Source organism: Dryobates pubescens, chromosome 19 (assembly GCF_014839835.1).
Source record: "Dryobates pubescens isolate bDryPub1 chromosome 19, bDryPub1.pri, whole genome shotgun sequence".
Classification (NCBI taxonomy): domain Eukaryota; kingdom Metazoa; phylum Chordata; class Aves; order Piciformes; family Picidae; genus Dryobates; species Dryobates pubescens.
The window spans coordinates 2,504,344-2,511,208 of NC_071630.1; positions in this window are offsets into that span (position 1 = coordinate 2,504,344).

A 6,865-nucleotide genomic window follows, 5' to 3' on the forward strand; every position below is an offset into this window, starting at 1 on the left:
GACACTGGTGAGGTCACCTCTCAGTCTCCTCTAAGCTGAAGAGCCCTCAGCCCCCTCGGTCTCTCCTCACAGGGAAGATGTTCCATTCCCTTAATCATCCTCATGGCTCTGTGCTGGGCTCTTTCAAGCAGCTCACTGTCTTTCTTGAACTGAGGGGCCCAGAGCTGGACACAATATTCCAGATGCAGCCTCACCAGGGCAGAGCTGAGGGGGAGGAGAACCTCTCTTGACCTAGTGGTCACACGCCTTCTGATCCACCCCAGAATGGCCTTGGCCTTCCTGGCCACAAGAGCACATTGCTGGCTCATGGGCATCCTGCCATCCACCAGGACCCCCCAGGTCCCTTTCTCCTTCACTGCTCTCCAGCAAGTCCATCCCCAACCAGCACCAGAACAAGGGGACACAGTCTCAAGCTGTGCCAGGGGAGGTTTAGACTCGAGGTGAGGAAGAAGTTCTTCACTGAGCGAGTCATTCGTCATTGGAATGTGCTGCCCAGGGAGGTGGTGGAGTCGCCGTCCCTGGAGGTGTTCAAGGGGAGATTGGACGTGGCACTTGGTGCCATGGTCTAGTTGTGAGGTCTGTTGGGACAGGTTGGACTTGATGATCCTTGGGGTCTCTTCCAAGCTTGGTTATACTGTGATACAGTGGTGCATGGAGTTGGTCCTTCCCAGATGCCAGACTCTACACTTGCCCTCGTTGAACTTCATCACATTTCTCCCTGCCCAGCTCTCCAGCCTGTCCAAGTCTCACTGAATGGCAGCACAAGCTTCTGGTGCCCAGTACATTTATGTGCCCTTGATGAGCAGCCCCAGAGAGGATCTTGGTGCAAGAGCTGAAGGGTGGGCAGCAAGAAGCGGGAGCCAGCCGCTGGCCATGGTGCTCGATGGCAGGGCAGGCAGGACACCCTCAACGTCCAGCCTGGCACAGGCTGTTCACAGCTCCTCGAAGGGAAGAGGAGGAGTTGATTTTCACAGGAGATGCTTCTGGTGTGGGCAGCTTTGCCCCCCCCCCCCAGCTCTTGCACAGCCCTGGCAATCTCTGGCAGGGTGCAAGAGGCTGCATTGCTTGTCTGCCTTGACCATTGCTGGGGCCTGAAACCAGCAGCTGGCATCACTGCCATGGCAGCAGAGCACCAGCAGAGCAGCAGTTGGCTGTTTCACAGATCACCAGGCTTGGAAGAGACCTCAAAGGTCATCAAGTCCAAGCTGGCACCACAGACCTCCTGGCTAGAGCACGGCACCAAGTGCCACATCAAATCCCCTCTGGAACACCTCCAGGGGTGGGGACTCCACCACCTCCCTGGGCAGCACATCCCAAGGGCCAACAACTCTCTCAGTGAAGAACTTTCTCCTCACCTCCAGCCTAAACCTCCCCTGGCACAGCTTGAGACTGTGTCCTCTTGTTCTGGGGCTGGGTGCCTGGGAGAAGAGACCAACCCCCACCTGGCTACAACCTCCCTTCAGGGAGTTGTAGAGAGCAAGAAGGTCTCCCCTGAGCCTCCTCTTCTGCAGGCTAAGCAACCCCAGCTCCCTCAGCCTCTCCTCACAGGGCTGTGCTCAAGGCCTCTCCCCAGCCTTGTTGCCCTTCTCTGGACACCTTCAAGTCTCTCAATGTCCTTCCTAAACTGAGGGGCCCAGAACTGGACACAGGACTCAAGGTGTGGCCTGAGCAGTGCTGAGCACAGGGCACAATGACCTCCCTGTTCCTGCTGGCCACACTCTTCCTGATGCAGGCCAGGATGCCCTTGGCCTTCTTGGCCCCCTGGGCACACTGCTGGCTCATGTTCAGGCAGCTGTCAATCAGCACCCCCAGGTCCCTCTCTGTTTGGTAGCTCTCAGCCACTCTGCCCCCAGCCTGTAGCTCTGCCTGGGGTTGCTGTGGCCAAAGTGCAGCCCCTGGCACTTGGACTTGTTGAATGCCATCCTGTTGGCCTCTGCCCATCTGCCCAGCCTGGCAAGGTGCCTCTGCAGAGCCCTTCTGCCCTCTAACTGACCAACATCTGCCCCCAGCTTGCTGTCAGCTGCAAATCTGCTGCTGGCTGACTCCATCCCCTCACCCAGATCATCAATGAAGATGTTCAAGAGGCTGGGGCCCAGCACTGCTCCCTGGGGCACACCACTGGTGCCTGGCTGCCAGCTGGCTGTGGCACCATTCACCACCACCCTCTGGGCTCAGCCTCCAGCCAGTTCCTCACCCAGCTCAGAGTGCTGCTGTCCCAGCCAGGGGCTGACAGCTTGGCCAGGAGTTTGCTGGGGGGGAGGGTGACAAACCTGAGTGTGGAGCTGATCCTCACCCCTGCTGTGCACTCAAACCCAGGGCCTGCAAGACAGAGGGGTCGGAGAGCCCCGAAGACCACCTCAGGCTCCTTGAGACTCACTAGGGATGGTACTGGGCATGGGCAGCACCACGAGGGGCTGGGCATGGGTAAGCAAAGCAGCTCCTGGAAGGTGCTGATGAATCCTCAGCAGGAAAATGAATTCAGAATGAAACAATCCAGTGAAAGAGAAGAAACAACCAGCTCTGGGCAGAGCCTTCCCACACCGACCTAGGAGGCAAATCAGCCTGGCAGGACGCCGCAGGTCCAGGGTGGTAGCTCTCACAGCTAGCTTTCCTTCCTCTCTTTCCTGGCTTTCCTTCCTCTCTTTCCTTGCTTTCCCTTCTCTCTTTCCTTGCTTTCCCTTCTCTCTTTCCTTCCTCTCTTTCCTGGCTTTCCTTCCTCTCTTTCCTTGCTTTCCCTTCTCTCTTTCCTTGCTTTCCCTCCTCTCTTTCCTTGCTTTCCTTCCTCTCTTTCCTGGCTTTCCTCCCTCTCTTTCCTTGCTTTCCCTTCTCTCTTTCCTTCCTCTCTTTCCTTCCTCTCTTTACTTGCTTTCCCTCCTCTCTTTCCTTGCTTTCCCTCCTCTCTTTCCCTCCTCTCTTTCCTTGCTTTCCCTCCTCTCTTTCCTGGCTTTCCTTCCTCTCTTTCCTTGCTTTCCCTCCTCTCTTTTCTTGCTTTCCCTCCTCTCTTTCCCTCCTCTCTTTCCTGGCTTTCCTTCCTCTCTTTCCTTGCTTTCCCGCCTCTCTTTCCTTGCTTTCCCTCCTCTCTTTCCTTCCTCTCTTTCCTTGCTTTCCCTCCTCTCTTTCCTTGCTTTCCCTCCTCTCTTTCCTTGCTTTCCCTCCTCTCTTTCCCTCCTCTCTTTCCTCTCTTTCCCTCCTCTCTTTCCTCTCTTTCCCTCCTCTCTTTCCTTGCTTTCCCTCCTCTCTTTCCTTCCTCTCTTTCCTCTCTTTCCCTCCTCTCTTTCCTCTCTTTCCCTCCTCTCTTTCCTCTCTTTCCCTCCTCTCTTTCCTTGCTTTTCTTCCTCTCTTTCCTTGCTTTTCTTCCTCTCTTTCCTTGCTTTCCCTCCTCTCTTTCCTTGCTTTCCCTCCTCTCTTTCCTCTCTTTCCCTCCTCTCTTTCCTTGCTTTCCCTCCTCTCTTTCCTTCCTCTCTTTCCTCTCTTTCCCTCCTCTCTTTCCTTCCTCTCTTTCCTCTCTTTCCCTCCTCTCTTTCCTTGCTTTCCCTCCTCTCTTTCCTGGCTTTCCCTCCTCTCTTTCCTGGCTTTCCCTCCTCTCTTTCCTTGCTTTCCCTCCTCTCTTTCCTGGCTTTCCTTCCTCTCTTTCCTTCCTCTCTTTCCTTGCTTTCCCTCCTCTCTTTCCTTTCTTTCCCTCCTCTCTTTCCTTGCTTTCCCTCCTCTCTTTCCTTGCTTTCCCTCCTCTCTTTCCTTGCTTTCCCTCCTCTCTTTCCTTGCTTTCCCTCCTCTCTTTCCTTGCTTTCCCTCCTTTCCCATGCTTTAACGTTTCCCTTTGTGAAAAGGAGATGAAAGAGCCTTTCTCAGCCAGCTGCTTGCTTCTGGTTCAGTTTCATTCAGAGGATCCCTGACAGAACCTGCTCTCCCACGACAGCAGGCTGGGAGACAGGAGAACTTTTGGGCTTGCTCTCTGCTCTTCATGGTCCACACTGTGAAGTGCTACAAGCCCTTCCTGAAGGGGACAGACGCTCTTGGAGAGCACAGCCAGAGACCAAGCAGAGCGAATTGTCCTCTTTGGGGAAGGGTTTGGCTGAGGTGCTGACCTCTGCTGGGTGAAAGTCAGCTGAGGCTGAGGCACTGCAGCCCCTCAGCACCTCTCAGTTCCTTGGACTGAAGGCTCTTTTGGTGAGTGGAGGCTCCTGGAGGAGCTGGGCATGCTTTGCTGCCAGCTGGACCAGTGTCACCCTGCTGTCTTGAGTGGCTTTGTGTGAGCACTGCAGAGCTCTTCAGCTGAACTCCCACCTCTGCAGATGATTCCTGTTTGGCCAAAGGAAGCATGAGAAGGGGCTGCAGCCCTGAGTCAGAGCTCAGCTCCTAGGAGGTGGTCATGGGAACTGGCTGGGCTCTGTAGGGCTGTTTAGGATCTATAGGGCTCTGCTGGGCCCTGTAGGGCTGGTTAGGATCTATAGGGCTCCACAGGGCTCTGTAGGGCTGGTTAGGATCTATAGGGCTCCACAGGGCTCTGTAGGGCTGTTCAGGATCTATAGGGCTCCACAGAGCCCTGTAAGGCTGTTTAGAAGCTATAGGGCTCCACAGGGCTCTGTAGGGCTGTTTAGGATCTATAGGGCTCTATAGGGCTCTGTAGGGCTGTTCAGGATCTATAGGGCCCTGTAGGGCTGTTTAGGATCTATAGGGCTCCACAGGGCTCCATAGGGCTGTTTAGGATCTATAGGGTTCCACAGGGCTCCATAGGGCTGTTCAGGATCTATAGGGCTCCACAGGGCTCTGTAGGGCTGTTTAGGATCTATAGGGCTCCACAGGGCTCCATAGGGCTGTTTAGGATCTATAGGGCTCCACAGGGCCCTGTAGGGCTGTTTAGGATCTATAGGGCTCCACAGGGCCCTGTAGGGCTGTTTAGGATCTATAGGGCTCCACAGGGCCCTGTAGGGCTGTTTAGGATCTATAGGGTTCCATAGGGCTGTTTAGGATCTGTAGGGTTCCACAGGGCTCTGTTGGGCTGTTTAGGATCTATAGGGCTCCACAGGGCCCTGTAGGGCTGTTTAGGATCTATAGGGCTCCATAGGGCTGTTTAGGATCTATAGGGCTCCCCAGGGCTCCATGGCATTCCACAGGCTCCATAGGGCCCTGTAGACACCATAGGGCTCCCCAGCCCTTTATATGGCTCTGCAGAGATCCATAAGGCTCTATAGGGCTCCCCAGGGCTCCCCAGGGCTCATTAGACCCTAACCTGCCCTTTTCCTCCCCCCCTCCTCCTTATTTCTTTTGCTGTTGTGCTACCTGAAGATCTTCAACCCTCCTCCAGCCAGCCCTTGGGTCACCTTTGTGGCCTCCTCTGGCCTCCCTCCAGCAGCTCAGTGTCCTCCTTGCAGAGCTGGAAGGCAGGATTGGAGGTGGGGGTCTGCTTGCAGCACGTTGAGGAGAGCAGAGCAGGTTCTGAACATCTTTATTAGTTTGTTGTTGTTTTGTTTTGCCTTTATGTTTGTGGTTTTTTTTTTTTCTCCAACACATTAAATCCTCTCTACAGCAACAGGTTAGTTAAATCCAGCTGACAGATGGCAGCCCCCTCCCTGCCAACCCTGCCAAGCCCAGGCTGCCCTCGTGGCAGCAGGAAGGGTTAAACCCTGCTCTGAACACGAGGAAGGGGAGGGAGGGGGGGGGGGGGGGGGGGGGGGTGGGGCGGTAAGAAACCCCCCCCCCCACAAACCAACCAAAAGACCAAGCAAGGGAAAGCCAACAACCACCAACCACCTGAAAATCAACAGAGCAGACCACCAGGGGAGGAAAGGAAGAATCCAAACCGAAGCAGGGCACCACTCAAACCGCCCCCGGGGGTGGGGGGTGGGGGGGAGTGAGGGAGCCCCAAAGAAGGTCAGAGCAGACAAACCCTTCTCTGTGTTCTGTGCAGGTGTTTATATAGCAGCTAGGAGGGAAACGGGGAGGTCACAGCAGGTAGCCACAGGAGCCGTGGGTCGGAGTCACACCGAGAGGGAAGCTCACAGCAAACCGAGGTGGGGGCACGCTGGCATGGGGGGGGGGAGGGGGAGTTGGGGCCTGTGCCACGGGTGAAGGAAGGGCTAGCTCGGGGTGTGACCCTCAGGACCCAAAGCCCTCACCCACCCACCCACCAGGAGACCCCCCCCCCCGGACCCCTACACTAGGGAGCGGGGACAGGGTCTTGGGGAACGAATGCCTCTTGGGGGAGAGGAGGGGAGCTGGATGGGAGCTGCTTGCCCAGCTGGTGGCACCCAACAGGTTCCCCCCCCCGCCCCCCCCCACCAAGGAACTGAGCTGGGGGCCGCCTTACCCCCGGGGCAGGGTGGGCAGCAGCGGCTGGGGGGGCTGATGGGGGGCGGGGGGGTTGATGGTGCAGCTCTCCCTGCCGAGCCTGAGAAGCTGGATCCACCCAGGGCTGGTAGCCGGAGTGGGGGGCCCCAGGGCTCGGAGGGGGGAGCCAAGCCCTTGAGAGATGCTCTGCTGAGTGCCCAGGGTCTGGGGGGGGTGGGAATTGGTGCCGTGGTGGTGGGTCTTGGGCAGCTCTGTGACCAAAGCCAGCCCCCGGGGGCCTTCCCGACGGCCCCTACACCGCTGGCACCTTGCAGGGCAGAGCACCGGGGGACAGGGTCGTGTCTCACCTTATTGCTCACAGCAGGCTGCGGTGGAACTGGAGGGGACAAGCGCCGTGCCAGGTCCCCAGACCTGGTGGTGTCTGAGCCCCGGAGCTCGGAGGGAGCGCCAGTGTGCCAGGGACTGTGCCAGCCGGGGCACACAGCCCCCTGCCCTCTGCCCCACTGCGTTTCTGGTGGTCGGTGGTGATTGTCCTACTTGCCGCCCGGGAAGCACCTCTCTGACCAGGGCGAGGGAC